Source organism: Mus caroli, unplaced genomic scaffold, assembly GCF_978045245.1.
Source record: "Mus caroli unplaced genomic scaffold, Mus_caroli_1 scaffold_7, whole genome shotgun sequence".
Taxonomy (NCBI): Eukaryota; Metazoa; Chordata; class Mammalia; order Rodentia; family Muridae; genus Mus; species Mus caroli.
Genome location: NW_028227262.1, coordinates 75,800,536 through 75,820,379, shown reverse-complemented (window position 1 = coordinate 75,820,379; position 19,844 = coordinate 75,800,536). Strand labels below are relative to the sequence as shown.

Genomic DNA, 19,844 nt, shown 5'->3' with positions numbered 1-19,844 from the left:
CTGAAATGTGTAACAGTGGGTCTGCTCTCCCTGGGTGTATGGCAGTGTCCCTTGGATTGGCAGTGTTCTGTGAGTTTGCAAGGCTGAGATTTAGCACTGAGTTGGCTCTGAGCAGTTATTTCCCTGCAAAACGCTGTTGCTGAAGGATTGCTCCCTTCTCTCTGCTTTACACTCAATCACTGCTGTGTTGAGTGCAGCCAAGCACCCAACGCTCACTTACTGTGTGCTTCAGAGTCCTGTAAATCATTTGCTTGATAAACTAGAACATGCGGACAAGATAGACACCCTGGACAAAAAGCATTCTGACATATTTCAGCATGCAGGGGGATTTTGCTTAGGAGAAGAGTTTCCAGACCTTGAGTCGCATTGTCTCATTGTTTAAAATCTTGTATGGGAGTGCCTAAAATTTATTTGAGAGATTAAAAGAGGGAAAAGAAAGAAATATGGATATATATCTTTAAAATCTTTTATTTACTCATTTTGTTTGTTTATTTGTGTGTGTGTGTGTATGTATGTGTGTGTGTATATGTGTGCATGTATGTGTGTGCGTGTATATGTATATATATGTATATGTGTGTATATGTGTGTATGTGTGTGTGTATATATATGTGTGTGTTTGTGTGTGTGTGTATGTATGTGTGTGTGTATATGTGTGCATGTATGTGTGCGTGTATATGTATATATATGTGTGTATATGTGTGTATGTGTGTGTATATATATGTGTGTGTTTGTGTGTGTGTGTTTGTGTGTGTGTACAGTGCACATATGGAGGTCTGAGGTCAACTTGGAGGAGTCAGTTCTTCTCTCTTCCCACCACGTGGGCCTGAGTATCAAACTCAGGTCATCAGTCTGTGTGGCAAGCGCCTTTACTTATCAGTTAGAAGCTATGCAGTTTATCGTTGCTATTCTGTAATGGTGATGCTCTCGGTGGCAGCCTTGCTGTCTCTAAATATGGATTTAAGGAATGGAGTAAGACGGCCATCAGCAGGAGACATAGAGTATATTTTAAAAATTACTGACACAAGACACTATTTATGGGGCTACAGCTGAGAAAGGACGAGAGGGAGGTTTTTTTGGAAGAAATTCGTTTAACTGTCAACCCCTACCTACATGTGTTACACAGTTCTTGGTACGAAATCAATCCCAGGGGTGTGTATTATAGTCACGTTGGGTAAATAAAATATTATGGCTATGAAAAGTCATGTGACTTTTATGTGGGGAAATAAAAATGACCTACTGTTTGCTATAAATTGGGATGCAGCCATCATGGGAAACAAAATGCTGGGTGAAGAAATAAAACATATGTAATATATAGGCACAGATTTTCACACTTACATCTTTGAGGAAGTTGACTTTGAGGGGAAATGGGGATCAAGTCCTGAACTTGGGGCTAATTCTAGTGATTTGTAGAATTAAAAAAAAAAAAAAGAATACACATTTTAAACTCCAGCGAAACAAAGTGTTTCATTTCTTTCTTTTTCACTCTGCTAAGTAGGGAAGCAGTCCATACTGGGCCTGCATTTAAATATATTAAATATTCAAAGGCACCAAATGCCAAGCATATGTTCTGGATCAAATGTAAATTTTGACTATTGAGAAAGTGAAATCTTCAAAATAGTTCTTGTGAATTGACTGCTACTGTACTCCATAGAGAACAAGGACAAATTGGGCACCCTCAGCTCCAATCATTTTGCAAACTTTAAAAAGAAAAAAAAATTCTGAAGCACTTTTCCTCATTGTGTTTTCCCCTGAAGCACCTCCCAGACTTACAGATTCATCTCTACTCACGGCCACATTTTGCACGGTAACTATTAGCTTAGTTTCCATCAGGTTTTGTTTTTTATTACTCCAGTATTTGCTTTCATAGTGGACATCTTTGCTAGTTTTTAATTGAGAGCTTCATGGAGAAAATTCGGTGGACTCGAGTCCAGTCATCAGTTCAAGGAGCGCATGGCGTGCCTGTTCCTTGGGATGCTGTGTTTACTGTGCTTATTGCTAGCTTGGAGATTTTGACATCCATTGTCAACAGAGTGGGGATAGGGGCAAGAATACTTATAAAGTGAGAGAAATCTACACATTGATAATGTGCTTCTTGTTTTAAATGTTTGCACATGTCAGGGGAGTCAGGAAGCACAGACTGTGTGTGCAGGTGCACATGTGTATAAAGGACATGTCAGTTTTGTATGTTGTCCTCCACAAGCTGTCACCATTCCTTTGAGACAGGGTCTCTGGGTCATGGGGCCTGCTGCTTCAAGTAGGCTAGCTAGTCTGTCTCTGTCGTCCCAACACTTGGATTATAATTGCACACCATCATGCCTGGTTTTTCCCCTTCATGCATATTCTGGAAATTGAATAGAGGTCTTTATGTATTGTGGCATGCACTTTGCCAACTGAGCTATCTTGGCAACCCATATTTACTTTGTGAAAACCGTGGTTGGTACTTGGCCTGGTTGGCATGGTACCTGATCAAACATCGAGATGATTGGCCTTAAAAACAGTTGCTGGCTTATGAACTTGTTCAGTTACACACACTAATTAAGAAGTCATCAAGCAGGACATTATTAGGACTGGGAGAACAAACGATTGCATGTCTTCAAAATGACTTCTGACTTTGAGGCTTTCCCCAGTCCTGACTCAGTTTCCTTCATGGACATTTTCAGTTCTGCCCAGGCCCCCATCTCCACACACATTGGCAGACTGCTGGGACTTCCCTTGGTGCATCTCAGGGGGTTGGTATTCAGGTTGTATTATGTTTCCTTTGTCTTCACCTCAGGTGGGTAGGGCTGATTCATAAAATACTGTAAAATCATAGAAAGAGTGGACTAGGCCAGATGCTTTGTGGCAGCACTCAGAATGTCTGTGCTCATCCAAAGGGTTGGAGAAGGGCTCTTGGGGTAAAGGCAGTGAGCATTTTCTACAAATCCTGGGAAAGAGGCGCCTGATGCATCATCCAGTGTCATTGTTTCGGTTATCTTTGCTCTGGGTTTAGCATTGTACTAGCCACCTTTACATTGCAGTGGTGAGATACTTGGCAAGAAGCTTCGGGGAGAAAGGTGTATTTCAGCTTGGGGTTAAAGAGGATACCAACCATTATGCCATGACAAGAAAAGGCATGACACAGGGACACAGGGCATATAAATCCTTATCCAATATTGAACACAATCAAGTGTTGTGGATCTCCCACCAAACACTACTGAGACAGTCTGTGAGACAATTAAAAATCTTTCGTTCAGCTGACTGGCAACTACATATGGGTACTAGGGACCCAAGTGCAGTCTTGAGCCTGTCTCAGGGTCTCTATTTAAACCAGAAAACCGCTTACTAGCTGTAAAGTTCCCAAGGTTAACTTTGTACAGCTGCAAGCTAAGCAGATAGTTAAAACACCAAAGTATAGGATTAGCAAAAATAGCAAGGTCAGGCTGACCATTACAAAGAACTCTCATCCTTGAGTGTTCTTCTTGGAATTGGTTTTCTTCAGCTTCCTCTTACAGTTATGTTCACTTTACTCAGCAGACAAAGTTCATGTGAGGTACCAGAATGAAGTCTCCATAGTCAATTTGCAGCCCTTGCCACATAAGAATGAAGCAGTTTGCTGATGAAAATTTTACCCCTAGTAGCACCCATGAGTTTCTGATGTGATCACGAGACAGTCTTTGATAAAGAGGGATCTAGATTTTTTTTATTACTATGTTCATGTTTCCCTGGAAGGAGACATCTACTTTCCTACCTGTAGGATGAAGGTGATACTGGAGTGATGCTTCTGCCTCTTGCTGTAACCTCTTCATTTAGAAGTGAGACTGATGAAATAGCTAACCCTGGCAGTGAGGCAAATGCATGGAAAAGGCAGTGCTTTCCTATGGGCCCTGCTCTGACAAACTCTCTGCTTCACTGAACAGTTCTGGGAACAGGCTTCATCTTGCACTTTGATCTCAAACGTGTTTGCTGTTGTTGTTATTATCTCTGTTTATGTTCTTGCCTTCCTGTCAGGAATGGGAGGGGAGGGAACTGGTCCTCCAGAGTGTTCAATGCCCAGGAGCTACCTAACAGGTGCACAGGACTCATTGCTACTGGTATCCTTTCAGGACTAACCTGAAGTCATTCCTGGGTCACAAGGTCATAAAAACCACTTGTCAGAACAAGTAAAAATTGACTCCTCATACCTGCTCCAGGGCTGATGAGTCAGATCTTACAGGGACGAAAACTCAGGACTGTCCTGGTTTCATTTCTGTTGCTGTAAGAAGCTACTCTGATTACTGGACTGACAATCAGGGAACCTGTATAGGTCTGACCTAGATCCTCTGCAAATCTGTCATGGTTGTATAGCTTGGTGTTTTTGTGGGACTCCTGATAGTGGGAGCAGGGGCTGTCTCTGAGTCTTTTATCTGCTTTTGGGACCCCTTTCCTCCTGGTGGGTTGCTTCATCCAGCCTTGATATGAGGGTTTGTGCTTGGTCTTATTGTAACTTGTTATGTCATGCTTGGTTGATGTCCCTTGAATGCTTGTTCTTTTCTGAAGGGAAATGGAGGAACAGTGGATCTGGGGAAAAGAGGAGGTGGTAGGGGCTGGGAGGAGAGGAGGGAGGGGAAATTGTAGTTGAGATATATGAGAGACGAATAAAGGAAAAAAGGGGATGAAGGAGAAGAGGAAGAGAGGAGGAAGAAGAAGAGGAAGAGGAAAAAGAAAAGGAAGACTTGACAAAAAAGAAAGCGGTTACTTGACTCACAATTCTGGTTTACAGTCCATCAGTTTGAGGAAATCAAAGCAGCAAAACCTTGAAGCACGAGTTACATCACACCCAGTCAAGAGCAGAAAGCCGTGAATGAACGCTTGCAGGCTTTCCTGTGCTCAGCCCTGTCTCTCCACTTCCACAGTCCAGGATCCTGGACTGGGGACATCGCCACCCACTTTCAGGCTGGGTTTTTCCACATCAACCAATGCAATACAATCAAGCCCTCCAGACTCACTCCCAGGCCAACCCGATCTAGACAATTCCTCATTGAGACCGTCTTTCTAGGTGATTATGGGTTGTGGCAAGTTGACAAACTGTCTGAAGGATCCTATAGTTGGAGAACATCCTTCAGGTTGTTTGCCAGGCCCAGCTTGGGAACCTCTGGTGAGGCTTTTCTCAGTGCCTTCCCCCACAGTCCGAGCCTACCTTTCCCCTGTCATTCTTCCCAAATTTCTGTTTAAGAATCCATCAGTACAATTCACTTTTGTGGGACGATTTGTTTTATACATGACTTCCCCCAAAGAGAGTGCTTGTCTATGTTAACAAATGCCTTCTCAGTGTAATGTTACCATCAGACTGCATGGGAGAGTCATGGCGGACCTGTGCTTCAGAAGGTGAGGGCCTGAGCTTTCTAAACTTTCTTCATTTGCAGAGACAATAATCTGAACACACCTTCATATGACCTAGTTCTAAACAGAATGCTTGGCATATAATGATGCTCCATTTCTGTATTATTAATATATTGTAAAAGCAAATATAAAACCTCAGCAAAACCTCCATAACTTATTTCTGTATTTGCTGTCACGCCCCGCAAGTATGTTTGCCTTAAAGGTGAAAACCAAATTGAGACAGAACAAACATGAAATAATTAGCCAGTGCTACGGCTTTTCTGTTTTAACTGCTAAGGGTCTTCATAAGAAGATGGGATATTGCCATTAGTAGAAACAGTATCACCACTATGTACCAAAGAATAGCTTAAACTTTCTAGCAGGATTCTAATGTAGTAGATACTATAGTATATACTATAGTATATATAGTAGATACATAGATATTATACACACATACCTACATATGTGTGTGTGTGTGTGTGTGTGTACAAACACATGTACACACACACATTTTTCCAAATGTCACCTTGTTAGTCAAACAACATCATATGGACAACAGAAGGGAAACAAGCATGAAGATCTACTGTTCCTTTGGGCCTGGAGAGATGACTCATCAGTTGTTAAGAGACTTTTGCTGCTCTTCCCGAGAGTTCAGTTCCCAACACCCATTATCATGGGCTCACAACCTCTTGAAACTCTAGCTCCTAGGGATCCTGGTGTCCCCTTCTGGCTTCCACAGGCATTTACACCCATGTCTCATAACTGATGCAGATACACATAAAGAAAAATAAAAATGTAACAGAATGATTCTCAATACATTTAAATTTTTTTTTTACTTTTTAAGGTTAGAAATACTTAAGTGTTGTTTCCTTTCTATTTTATATTCAGTGTTCTTTGGTTCCTTCGATGATTATCCGTGATGGTTTGGTAAATTTAATAGTGAAAAAGTAAAAAAGAGTGGGGACAGGCACCAAAGTTAAAAGGAGCAGATCTTGCTCAAGTTGCTGCCCCCTGGAGAGTGCCAGTAAGCCATAGGCATGAAGAAACCACTGGCTGAAGAGGACCAGAAGTCTGTCCTTTTTTATCAGATCACTGTAGCTCTCTACTTTGGCAAAAACCAGGTATACAGCCAGATTAGCCAAAGATGCCACCAACACAATGTATGGGAAGGCATAATATAAAAGGCCTCCTGCAACTGCTTGCAGCACTGTCAAACCCGGGAAGAAGTAGAGGGCGGCGTACATGCTTTCCAGCTGGTTTGACACGTATAGGTGCCACTGGATCTTCTTCACCAGTAGTGGTCGAAGCAGCATCATCAATACTAAGCAGAAAGCGTAATAAACAAACACGATGGTGTACAGTGGGTACACGGCTTCCTGAGTGCAGTGCACGGTGGTGATGTAATCTGGACTTGGATTGTAGAGCATCGTGTACCAATCTGAAAGCATCAGCACCCGACAGGAGTGGATAACAAGGGTGCCGATGGGATCGCTCACAAGTAATGTGACCACAGCTGCCATGCTGCACTCTAATAGCGCAGAGACTTGCTGGAAAAACACACCTCTGGAATTACTATTCTTTGCGTTCCATTGAATGCAGAGCCAATGGGAAACGAGAGGAAGCATCGCCATGAAGCCAAGGTAAAGCCAGTCATAAAGTTCCGGGGGGTCCGTGCAAGGCTGACAGTACTTCTGGTCATTTGTCCTCTGTCCTCTTGGGCAGGCCCCACACTCTCCATAGATTTCAGTTGAGCTATTTTTAAACAATAGGGTCTTCCCACAATAGAGTCCAAAGCATGCCATCCAGCCACACTAGGTTTCTAAGATCAACGGATGTTACCACAGCACGCTAACGGCTAAGCATCAACGGTCCATGTGGCTCTGCCTCTGGGTATCCTGGGCAATCATTCTGAAGCCCCGCCCCTGCTCCACCAGGGTCCTAACCCCCTCTCCCATTCTTCTTTTGGGTTCAAGTGCCTGGTCCTGACTTCTTGGCTTAGACTCCTAGGGGTGATCTGTTTCCTGGTCTAATAAGGGTTCATTGGGGCTTTTGCACTCAAAGAACTAACACAGGCCCTTGGAGTGTATTTCAGGTGTCAGATTTTTCTGCTCTTGCTGCTGGTCTTAGCACGAGAGAGGAGATGAAATGTAAATTTAGACATGGCTGAGAAACCATCGTTCCTTCTTTTGAATAGATTGGCACGCAGCAGAAGATACAGGTGACAGGCCAGTGTCTCGTGATACTCATAAATTTATCAGATCCTAAAAATTCGCATTCTAACAGGATTATTTTAAAGGAGCTTAGCTTTCTTTGGGTGCATAATGTCTTAATCTTTCATCTTAAGCATTCATGTTTGATAAAAAAATGATTTCTCATGTAAATTCATGTATTGTAATTCAATCCTCCCTACACTCTCGGGATGGAGCTACGGAATGCTACTCTCCCCTTTGCTCTTGAGAAAGGAGAAAAAAATGCAGCACTGCCTTATGGTGGATGAGTTCGCCCAGAACCTGAACAAGTTCTTTTATATATTAGAAGCCTTGACATTGAGTCACTTGTCCTTCACCTAACAAGTTGCTGTTCACTTTTGAAATACAAATACACACAAATACACAGACACACACGAGAGAGAGAGAGAGAGAGAGAGAGAGAGAGAGAGAGAGAGAGAGAGAGAGAGAGAGAGAGAGAGAGAGAAATTCAACTACATTCCCTACATTTTTCATCCTTCCAGGGTAGTCTGTCTTTCACTTCCGGTGTGGTTTCTGGTCCACCCTGTTCCTCATCTGAGCTTTTTAGAGTACATATTCTACTCTGGTGACCTCATGGTCTTGCGATCCACAGTTACGACACTGCTAGGGGTGCCCAGGATGACAAATGTGAAGCCTGGCTATTGAACTTCCTAACACTGACTAAAAAATTCCAAGGGGCTTATAGTTTGTCTTTGGCTGGTAGCTGCAAGCTAAAATTCGCAGTGGTGTAGTAGTTACAGTGTATTAGCCCTGGGAATATTTTGCATTCAGAGCGACATCGGACACACGTCTTCTTAGGCATTTGAAGAGAGCATGATGAGAGAGGAGCTCTGACTGGCTTGTTCTGCTGCTGCTTAAGCGAGTCTAGTCACAGGATCGGTGCTATTCAGTGCTTTGCTTAGTAGTGCCTGCCTGGCAAATGGAGATGCTCAGTCTGAAAGCCGCAGATGCCGCATCTTACCTGGGAAGAGTCTGCGTCTGCTGGGGACCAGTCGATGATGTCAGTAGTTGCTGCTTTACTGTGAGTTGAGAAAGTCAGCGGCAAGAGGCAGTCAGAGCAGTTTTGTGGTTACTTCTAACCTAAACTCAAGATTCTGCCCTCAGAAGTTAGTTTCTTTGTTGCGTTAGGAATCTTGGATTAAGATATAGAAGATAAGCTGACAATGTAGCTCATGGCAGCGCACTAGCCTTGCACGCACTCAGAGGACCTTGGGTCTGATGTCCGGTACCTTCCCACTGCTGGCCAGACACACAAGTAATGCTTCTAATTATGTCAAGTTGTTACTATTTTCTCCCACAGATGAATGAATGCTGCGTGGTTATTAGATATTAACAACAAGCCGAGGGCCACAGCAGCAACTTGAGGTTAAGTGGGAGATGGTTAGTGTTACTTCATTCTAATAAGCCCCCCTCCCCATGCCCCTGCTTTACACTTTCAAAGTAGGCAGAGTGAGTGTAGTTGCCTCATGTCCAATCTAGAGAGTCAATGCTTAGAATGAGATCCCCAGTGGCCCAAGACATAGGCTGGACACGGCTCATTCATCAGCAGTTGTCTTAGTTCTTGAGAACGCTGTGCTGGGTTGTAAGGTACCAGAGGAGGTGAGTTACCTCCATTGATTCGGAGATTTCTTTCAAGGGTTTGAATGTCGCAATGAATTGTTGTGGATGACAAGCTTTATGAATATGCTTTAAATGTTAAAGTGTTTTCTATTCTTGTTTTTTTTTTTCCCCCCGCTGAGCAGAGATATTTCTGAAAGTACCTCTTAAATAAAGTTCTCTTTCCACAGAAAACAACTTGGGACATAGACTTTTTTTTTTTAAATTTTATTGTATGGTGTAAGGGATGCAGGAAGTAACACAGTTATGTATGCCCTTTTAAATTTGTTCAGCTAATTAAAGCTTTTAAAATATCATACTTGGATGCAAAGTACTATGATTAATTACATTCACCCCCATTACTCTATCTCATCCCTTCCATGATGATCCTTTTCCTGAGCTAGCCCCACACCATTCATGTCCTTTCCTTTCCCTTCCCTTCCCTTTCCTTTCCCTTCCTTTTCCCTTTCCCCTCCCCTTCCTTAACTCTTCCTTAACTCACAGTTATGGCTGCTGTGTATTCAAAGTTGTGGCCACCATGTTGAATCCAGAAATCAGTGCCCCACTGCACACTCGTCCTCACCCACTAGTCCCTGAGCTCTTTCCACTCTTTTCTCTGTGATGTGCCCTAGGCCTTGGAGGGAGTGACAAGATGTCTTGTTAGGTGCCAAGCCACTTATTCTCAGCCCTTTGATCAGTTATGGTCCCTGCTTTTACTGTCATTCACTTTCAGAAGAGTCTTCTCTGACCAAGGCTAATAGCAGAGTCAGTTTTGATCAATACGCAAGAAGGGCAAAGACCCTGAGAACTGTAAGAGATTTGCTAGGGCAGCCATTGTGCCCTCACAAACTGCCTTCTTTCAGGAAAAATAAGTTTTACAGAAATTAACTCCTTCATACCCTGCACATCAGTTGATAAAACACAGCTTGCAGAAGTGTTCAAATAGTCACAGTGAACTCTGCAGAGCCAGAATTGCAAGCATGCACTCTTTTAACTTACATGGGAATTTAAAATAAGAGAAAATGCTTCTAAGGAAAACAATCAAACAAACAACTTAAGATCTCCTGATGGACCCATAATTTAAGGAGAAATTAAGGGTACTGATGAGTTTCTCAATCTGAGAGGAGGATAGAATATGTATCAAGACTTATGGACTCAAGCCAAAGTATTATTTGGAGAAATATTTATAGTTTTCATTTATTTGTTAGAAAAGAAGAAAGAGTAAAATCAATGCGCTACCCAAAGGAGAGTCTAACTTTTTTGGCAGAGCAACCTGACACTTTCATTGTGCATAATTCATGTTTGACAGCTGTACAGCCCAGTTACAACAACAACAGCAGCAGCAGCCACAACAACAACAACAGTAGCAGCAACATCAACAGCAACAGCAACAACAATGCCACTGCTTTAAGTAAATTTACAATTGTGTGTTGGGTCACATTCATAGATAGCTATTCTTGGCCTCATGCAACTCAAGGGCAGCAGATTGATCATGCTAAGTTTTCAAGTTAAGAACTTGAAATAGGATAACAAAAGACATAAAAAGTCCTATATGTAGAAAATATTGATACAGAGACAAACCAAATGAAGTTAATAGAGTTTAATGCACAAATTAAAAACACAGGAAATAAAAAGTGAAAATGAGTAGTTTAAATAAAATCACTATTCTAGAAATAACCAGTAAAATGGACAAAATTTCAAGATAATCAAACTAAGGATAAAAAAATGTATAGATAAATAAAAGTAAGAACAACAAAAGGGGGGGGTTGTCTAACAGTAAAATAGATGTTAATGATGGATGTAGGGAGGCTCAGCCTTTGGTCTGCAGATGGGAGGTCTCCATAGACTCTATCTCAGTGAGAAAACACAGCTCATGAAAATGATGACAGTAATTAAAGTCTCTATCATTCACAATGACCTATTGATACTCAATAGGAATAGTCATCGTCTTCACTGTTAAAATCATGTCCCTCTCAGTCTTTACTGCTACCTTCAACCCCACATAACCTTGAGTGAATGGATGAGTCCACTGCCCCACTCAGCACCCAGTGAAGCAGGGTAAGATGCAGGTCACAGGAACTGAGAGCTCCAAAACCCTTCACGAAGGAGCCTGCTCCACTTAAAAGAGTGGGGAGTGATTTGATCCTTAGGGTACCATCAGAAATGACCAGATCCTTTTGTGAGATAGCATCACACTAAAGCACAGTAACAACTGGAGAGGTAGTGTAAGCATGCTTATAGTCAGAATAAGCCTTGAAGACTGAACTAAAATATTCTCCATCCTTTAAGTTAATTAACCAGGCAGCATCTGGCAGGCAAGTTTTGTTTGTTTGTTTGAGACAGGATATTACTATGTAGCCTTGGCTGTCCTGGAACTCCCTATGTAGACCAGAATGGCCTGGAACTCAAAAAGATCCACCTGCCTCTCTCTGCCTCCCAAGAGCTGGGATCAAAGGCATGCACCACTAAGCCGGAGATGATAGATACTTTGGTCAACTTGAGACAGTGCAGGATTGTCTAGATCAGGTGGGTCTGAGGGCAAGGCTGTAGAAGATGGTTTTTCTGTGGCAAGTGATACGGGAAGGCTCAGCTCAAAGGTCCGAAGTGCCTTTCCCTTGGATCTATAGCTATATAAGAACAGGGAAGCAAACCACACAGTAAGCATGCATGCAGTTATCCTCTTTCTTGGGTGTGATATGGGTAAGCTGCTTTAAATTCCTGTCTTGACTTCCCTGCAATGATGAACTCTCATCTGCAATTGCAAGTTAAATAAAAACTTTAAACCCTTTCCTCTGGTTGCTTTCTGTCAGGGTGTGCTATCACAGCAGTACCTAGGGAATTGTCCAAAAGCAATACATAGACCAACTGCTCTTTAGTGGAGCCTCTCCAGCAGGGAGCAGCACCAAATGAAGCTATTGCTAACCGAGATAGGGAAGACAACAGAGAGCTGGGGTAAAACTACTCTCACCTCAGGGTGAGCAATACAAAAGGCTTTACTCTGGAGGACATAGGGAAATAGGCTTTCCTAAAATAGCTTAGCTAAATTAAAAAAAGGAAAACAAATCCCTAACCTAGAGCAAGCATTGGAAGAGAGGGAGTCAATATCTAGAGTTATTAAAATGTATTAATTAAAATGTACTGTGTTCAACAACAACAGCAACAACAAAAACACTGACAATGAGAAGAGGATGTGACCCAAACCCAGTAAGAAAAAAACAAAACAAAACCATGTTCTGGAAATTGCTGTGAAAGGAAACAGAGAAGCTCTTGTAAGAATATAGGTGAACAACATATTTTCGTCTTTCCACATGCTGGTATTTACTGAATAAAGATTTACAAGGTGCAGTGGATTTGTGGGTGGCAGTTTGCCAAGTAATCCCAGACAGCCCTGGCTGAGGCCAACGCCACTCTTTTATTCCAATCTTAATTACAAATATTCATTCTCAGAGTATATATTATGCAAAAAATCTCTCTTTATTTACACCACACACACACACACACACACACACACACACACACACACACACACACACACGTTATAGAACAGTTACAGGATGGTTAAAGAGGCTGCATCAGAGTTTGTGAAGTTTTAAAGAGCCCCAACCAGATGTCAAAGCTAGGAGACTGAGAGACACAAGAAGGGAGATGTTTGAAAGCTGGGGACTTTATGAGATGCTAAGGCCATGAAGGCTCCTCCATTAATTGGAATACGGTTTTATGATAGAGGCTTCATGCGGTGGCCATCTCTCTTGATCTTCTGCTGTCTTCCTTTTAGGAGTTAGTGACATTTGATTTGCCATCTTGGAAGGGGAGCCTTGCCAAATAATGAGCTGGCTAATGCTGTGACATTAGGCTTTCTGAGGTTTCAAAGCTATGAGAAATGCACTTTTGTTCTCCATAGGTGACCCAGTATCATGTTAGTTTTTGAATATTTGTCCCTCAAAAGGTTAATGTGGCGGAGGAGTAGTTCTCTTGACTTGAAAAGTGGTTAAACGTTTAATAGTTAGGGCCTGGTTGGAGACAATTGTGTTTGGAGGTATCGCCTTTGGAAGAGATTAATGCCCAGTCATGCGAGATCAGGTCTTTGGTTATCAAGAAAGAAGATGACAGTTTGGCTTTCCCAGATCACTCCCTGGATTTTTCTCTTACCTTGTGACTTTCTTCCTTCATCCATGCTTTGCCACCACATGATGCTATCGTCTGCAGGACCCTGCTGCCTGGAACCTGTTGGTTGTGCCATGATTGTAGATCCTAGAACTGCCAGCTAAATGAACTTGTTTCCTTTGTCAGATAGTCAGGTGTTTGTTACACACACACACACACACACACACACACACACACACACACACACACGACAAAGGAAAGCTTATAAAACATCATAAAGTATCTTTTTCTTTTTGTTCTTTATTCTTTTGCATAAGAGAAGACATTATTTACTTATTTAAATCTCACTAGGGTACTTACTGACTGAGGGAAAAATGTAGACTGTAGGTGCTTAGAGGTTAGGGTATTAATAATTAAGTCATAGCATGAAGAAGAAAGAGGAAAATGACAACTAGTAAATGATATGAACTCAGTCAGTGATCCCTCCTGCTTGGCAGGTATACACGTTATCTCTCCCATTGGCTGGGTTTTTTATCAATCTGACAGCTACAGGAGCACTGTTGGCCCATGCAATTCCAGCAAGTGTCTTGCTGGGAATGCCCCAGCCTGAGACCCTCCAGCCAATTGTACTTTTTGTTCTAGCATGTGGAGGCTTTCTGGAACTGATGCTCTGAGTGGGTGTGGAAGGTCCGCCTCCTCTTGTTTACCTCCATCACTTGATGTTCCCATCATACCGAGGACCTGCTCAGCTTTCAGCAGCAGAATTCTCCCATTCCAGTGTGACTGTCCTGTGAGAGGTGCCCATTCTGGTTGTTCAGTCCAGGACATGAAGAGTCTCCACAGTAGACTGCTAAGCTGCCCTTCTGTCTCTGTCTCCTCAGCCTGTGCTGCTCTGCCCAGAGTACATCCAGTCCCTGCTGAAGACTCAGGTTGGCTGTATCTCTCCAGTTCCTTGTTATGTGAGAGGAGAACACTTTCCTGACAGCTACTACTGACCAGTATTGTGCAGCTGGACACTGATGGTGTCCTCTCCTGGCTTCTTTGTAGATGAAAATTTGACCTAGACCTATTCTTTCTCTTCCTCCTCCCCCTCCTCCTCCCCTTCACCTCTTCCCCTTCCTCTTAACCTCCACTCTTTTCCTCCTCTTCTTCCTTTTTTCAGATTTATCTTTGGTAATGGGAATAGAATGTATTGTTTCTTATCCTGCTTCTCTTTTTCAACAAACCACGCAGAGTAAGTAGCATCTAATTCACTGTCTTACCAGAAACATTTTTACTAACTGCCTGTCCTACTTCCTGTCTGACACTTCCTGTCCTACTTCCTGTCTCCGCTCCTGGTAGATGTGACCGCAGCAGTAGCTAGATGGACTCTCTGGGACAATGGCCAGTTTATCACCTCCAGAAAGCAACCACTCTTAGCAGATTCTTAACAGATATCTAGTGAGCATTCTTCCCACCACCAGCAGAGTCGTTCATGGGAGGAGCAGCTTCACGAGGCATTTGCCTGCAGAACCATCATGCATTTCTTTTCTATCTGTGAGCACTTTTCATTCCCTCTTCTTTTTAGCTTCTGTATGGGGAGGAGCTATGGGAAAATTATACCAGTATGATTCAGATGCCTGTTTAGTCTGTGTCCGAGTTAGCTTGAACTGTCAACTTGATACAACTCCCAGTCTCTTGAGAAGGGAACTGCCACTGAGGAATTGCCTGGATCAGATAGGCCTTTGGGCACGCCTATAGGGGATTGTATTGATTGTTAACTGATGTAGGAGGATCTGGACGACTGAGGGCTTCACCAGGACATAGTGGTCTTCAGCTGGAGAAGAGGTAGCTAAGCATGATGTCCAAATGAACCACCAGGCAACATTCTTCCATGGTTTCTGCTTCATGCTCTTGCCCAGACTTCTCTCAATAATGAACTATGACCTAGAGATGGAAGCCATATAAACCCTTTCTGTAAAGTTGCTTTTGGTCAGAATGTGCTGGTCAAAGCAATATAAGGAAAACTAGGGCACCTGCAAGCTGTGTGAATGATGATCCCTCTTACCTTCGATCTCCCCTTGAATAAAGTAGGGTCAGTCATGCACATGTATGTAACGTGTGTCAACATCTAGCAAAATGCTGTATATAGTAGGTGTCCACTAGCAAGGAGCAACACTTTATTGGGTGTTATTTAGACTTATAATTATTATTTTACTCCCCCTGGGATCATAGCATGTTTTAGAGATGAAATCATTTTCCCAAAGACTTCACTTTTTCCATCCTTTCTAAGAGAAGGGAACTTTTCCAGCTGTGGGGCATGTGATGCCTAATCTATTTCTAAGTTAGTACAGGGCAATCCTCTGAGAACTCAGGTGTCCACTGGATGAGTAAGGTGTTCCATAAGTCCTTGTCTGCCTTGAGAACACCAGGGAGCAGTACTTGTGTCCTCCTGCTAACTGCTAACTTCAGGTATCTGGGGAGGCCAGCTGAGAGCCTTCTGCCGCTGTGGTAGGTCTGCTCTTAATGTGTTTCCACCTGCCATTCACCCTTTGATCATCTCACACCCTCTATTGCAACCTCAGATGCAGAAAGTCACTCTGCTTATCTCATGGCCAACCACAGGGGATAGAGTTTGCAACTCTGGGATATATATTTTTTTTTCTCCATGAGTATAAAGCAGAAAGATTGACATATTTAAAATTGGTTTTCTAAAATTGTGTGTGTGTGTGTGTGTGTGTGTGTGTAGGTCAGAGGACCACTTGTAGGAGTCAGTTCTATCGTTCCACCACATGGGGCTCAGGGATTGAACACAGGTGATCATACTTGGTGGCAAGCGCCTTCATCTGTAGAGCCAGCTCACTGGCCTGGAATGGTTCCTACTATATCGACAAATGCCTGCTGGTCCTCCTGGTAGATTTTTATGAAGATTTTATATATGAGCCATTCACATATGGCTGCCAAGAAATTAAAATTCATTTATGTTATAGGTGAGAGAATCTGGTGATTTGAAGGTAGTGTGGCAAGAAAGTGAAAAAAAAATCTTTTTGCCAAGAAATTAAGAATCAGAGTGTGGAAGGGATTCCATTAGCAGCCCTGAGTAGGAAGCTGCTCCAGGACTCACTAGAAATCGAGTTTGCAGAGGTCCTGGAGAGAAGTTTGGATATGGGCTTCACTTTCTTTTCTGTGTCACTGTCCTTTAACTTTCACAACTTGCAGAAAAGAATGGGACCTTAAAAAAATCTGAATAAATGTCTGATTCATATTTATATACTGCTTTCTCCACAGTAGACTCTGAGCCGTTCAAGGTCAACAGTCATCTTCCTCTGTACACTTACATGGTCATCCACACATGTGGCTTTGCAGGCAGGTTTTACTGAAAGCTGAGTAGGCTTTGTTAGAAGCCCAGCCCAGAGCCCTGTCTCAGTGACCATGAGATGTCCACAAACCCTGAGCCACTGTTCTGTTAAACTTCACTTTTGCATGCTTATGATCTCGGAGGAACTGGGGTCCCATTGAAGCAGGATTAGCAGAGAAAGCTGCAGTGGTGACTGTGCCATCCAGTGCCCAAGGCTGCCATCAATATTTCATCCTGACACTCTCCCACTGAATGCAGACAAAACCTTTGCATTCTTCCTAAAGGGTTGCTCCAGGCAACCTCTACCTGCTGATGGGAAATGGCAACCAAGGTGACATCCTTTGTCCCCCCAGATCCCCTGAGCCAAGGGTGTCCTCCAAGTCTCTTCACTAATCTTTAATATATTCCCTTGTTTCTGAGTTGAGTTCCCTCTGTCTATTCTAGTAGGATCGTTTCCAAATCTGAGCTCAGTTAGTGGGTTTTCTGCTTACCATGCATTCACGTATCTCAAGGTGAAACAGTTGATTTCACTCAACAGTTATTTTCTTTTGCATTGGCTGACCTCAGCATCCTTGGGTGTGGATGAATCTGACCTCAGCATCCTTGGGTGTGGATGAATCTGACCTCAGCATCCTTGGGTGTGGATATAGATTCAGTTTACTTTCTTCTCTCCAGACAGAATGTGTACTTGAATAGTGCTCTGCTTACCCACTTCTAAGAGATATCATCTCTGTGAAGGATCTTTTCTGTCTCCCCCAACTCTTTCCAGATTTACCTGATAAGGAAGCTCAGCTTCTCCCCTTCCTGCTTCTCTTTTGCTACCCTACATGTGGTTCTCAGAGAGCCTGTAGGAATCTGCTCAGTTCATTATTTGTCTTGTTCTCTGAGATGGGGTCTCACGTAGTTTAGGCTGGCTTTGTTCTCATTCACCCTCCTGGTCCTTCTTCCAGAGTGGTAGGATATTACCACACCTGGATTTTAAATGTAAAAATGACATTTAAAAAAATAAATAAAAGGACATGACAGCTTTTAGGTATAGTAGAGGAAAAACTTTCTTATAATTAAAATGAAGAGCATAGCCAGATGCAGGGACATCTTGGAGAGTCCAGAGTGAATGTGACCAGACTGAGCTGGGCTATGTAGGGAGAAGAGTGAGCAGATAGGGGAGAGCCAGACAAAGAGGCCAGGAAAGTAGTGAAAAAGCCCAAAGTGCAGCTGGTTAGGGGGAAGGCAGTCCAGTCTCTGGGTTGGAGAAGTTTAGGGTCTGCTAGCCAGGAGGGCCCTGTAACAGGTAGGGACTGATAGATGCTGGGAGATCTGGTGGTTAGGTCCTCTTTGATAAGTGAAATAGCATCACCGCCAGGTTTAAGACGTAATGGCTTTACATGGTGCTGGGGACTGAACCAGGCTTCCAGGAGGAGAGTAAAGATGTTTATGTACTGAGGATGGTATTAGACATACGGCACGGCTCAAAAAAAAATGCCCATATACATATACAGACTCACAGCTTATTAGGTTGGCTTTCATATACACTATGTCCTTATAAATCTTCAAAATGTCCTTGCAAGCTAAGCATTTTCCGGAAGAGGACTCTGAAGCTCAGAAAGGTTAGGCGTCTGTCTATTCTGAAGAAGTATATCAAGGAAGATGTGGCTCTGGGACTCAAACCCCACTCTTTGTCCTCTTAACTACCCCTCTCCTCCTTCCCCCAGTAGCGCAGTGTTTTGCAGTTGTGTGTGGATAATGTACCACTCATTCACTACGAAACTCGGACTTCACATTGTGTGTCTAACTAGATTATAACCTCCCCAAGAGTAAAGAAGATGTGCTGCCTCTATCTTCCCTGCATCTCTTCTCTCGTTATCGCAATAGGCTGGCAATTTTGAAATGGTATGTTCTGTATTATTTGATCACTGAGTGCCACCAATCAAAATTTAGTGTGAGATCAAAATTCCTATTCTGCTTTGACAAAAACCTTGATTTGTCTAATGGGATCATTAAAAAGAAACACGAAGTATATTCGAAAGAGTGTGGAATCTTAGGCTGGAATGACAGTATTTGAGCTGCCTGAACACGTATAAAGAACCATTATGGGAGCTGGTATACTTATTAAATCTCACAAAGAGTTCTGTTAGTCATTGTAATTGAAAACGATGCCATATTGTCTGCCAAGAATCACAGATGATCAGGTGGGACAGAATCTGGTTAAAAAAAAATCCTCACACCAGGAGATGGGTCTCGGTTTTGTGGAGGTCTCTTTTTCTTTCTGACAAGGATTTTTCCTCACTTCAGAATAATAGTTGGGTTAATCTGCTCTGCCTCCTTGACCTTAGCTCCACTCACTGCATTTAAATGAAGCGAAAGCTATCTTCTGGGTTATATAATAATTCTGTGCTGAATCGTGTTGCTGATTGGTTATTGTCTGATGATGAGGCTGTCTGATTTTGTTCTAGAAACATGTCACTGGAAAGTCATATTATCATTCACCAGGAGCCTGGAGGCCAAAGCTTGCAATGCTAAGTCTTATAGAAATCTCAGGCTTGCTGGGCGGTGGTGGCGCACGCCTTTAATCACAGCACTTGGGAGGCAGAGGCGGGCAGATTTCTGAGTTCGAGGCTAGCCTGGTCTACAAAGTGAGTTCCAGGACAGCCAGGGCTATACAGAGAAACCCTGTCTTGAAAAACATAAAACAAAAAACAAACAAACAAACAAAAAATCTCAGGCTCAGCCAAAATATTACTCCCTGATACTTGAAATATATTTTTCTTTTCACAGACTTAGATTTTAATTGACACATAAAATTATATATTTATAGACTACCTTGTGAAATATTTTAAAAAAAGAATTTGTTTTTATTTTATGTGTATTTGTTTTGCCTGCATGTATGTATTTGCACCAAGTGTATGCAGTGCCTATGGATGCTCGAAGAAGAAGACATCAGATCCCCTGGAACTTGAGTTACAGAGAGTTGTTAGCCTCCATGTGATGCTGAGATTCAAACCTGTATCCTCTGAAAGAGCATTCAGTCAGGGCTCTTAACTGCTGAGCCTTCTCTAGCCCCATTTAACAAATACAGAAGTGGATGCTCACAGTCATCTATTGGATGGAACACAGGGCCCCCAATGAAGGAGCTAGATAAAGTACCCAAGGAGCTAAAGGGGTCTGCAACCCTATAGGAGGAACAATATGAACTAACCAGTACCCCCTAGAGCTGTGTCTTT

General features: G+C 42.7%; 1 pseudogene; it reads right to left on the bottom strand.

The window, feature by feature from the left end:
* Positions 1 to 6,209: 6,209 nt before the first annotated feature.
* On the bottom strand, positions 6,210 to 7,216 carry LOC110296778 (JNK1/MAPK8-associated membrane protein pseudogene; annotated as a pseudogene).
* Between the last annotated feature and the right edge of the window lie 12,628 nt (positions 7,217 to 19,844).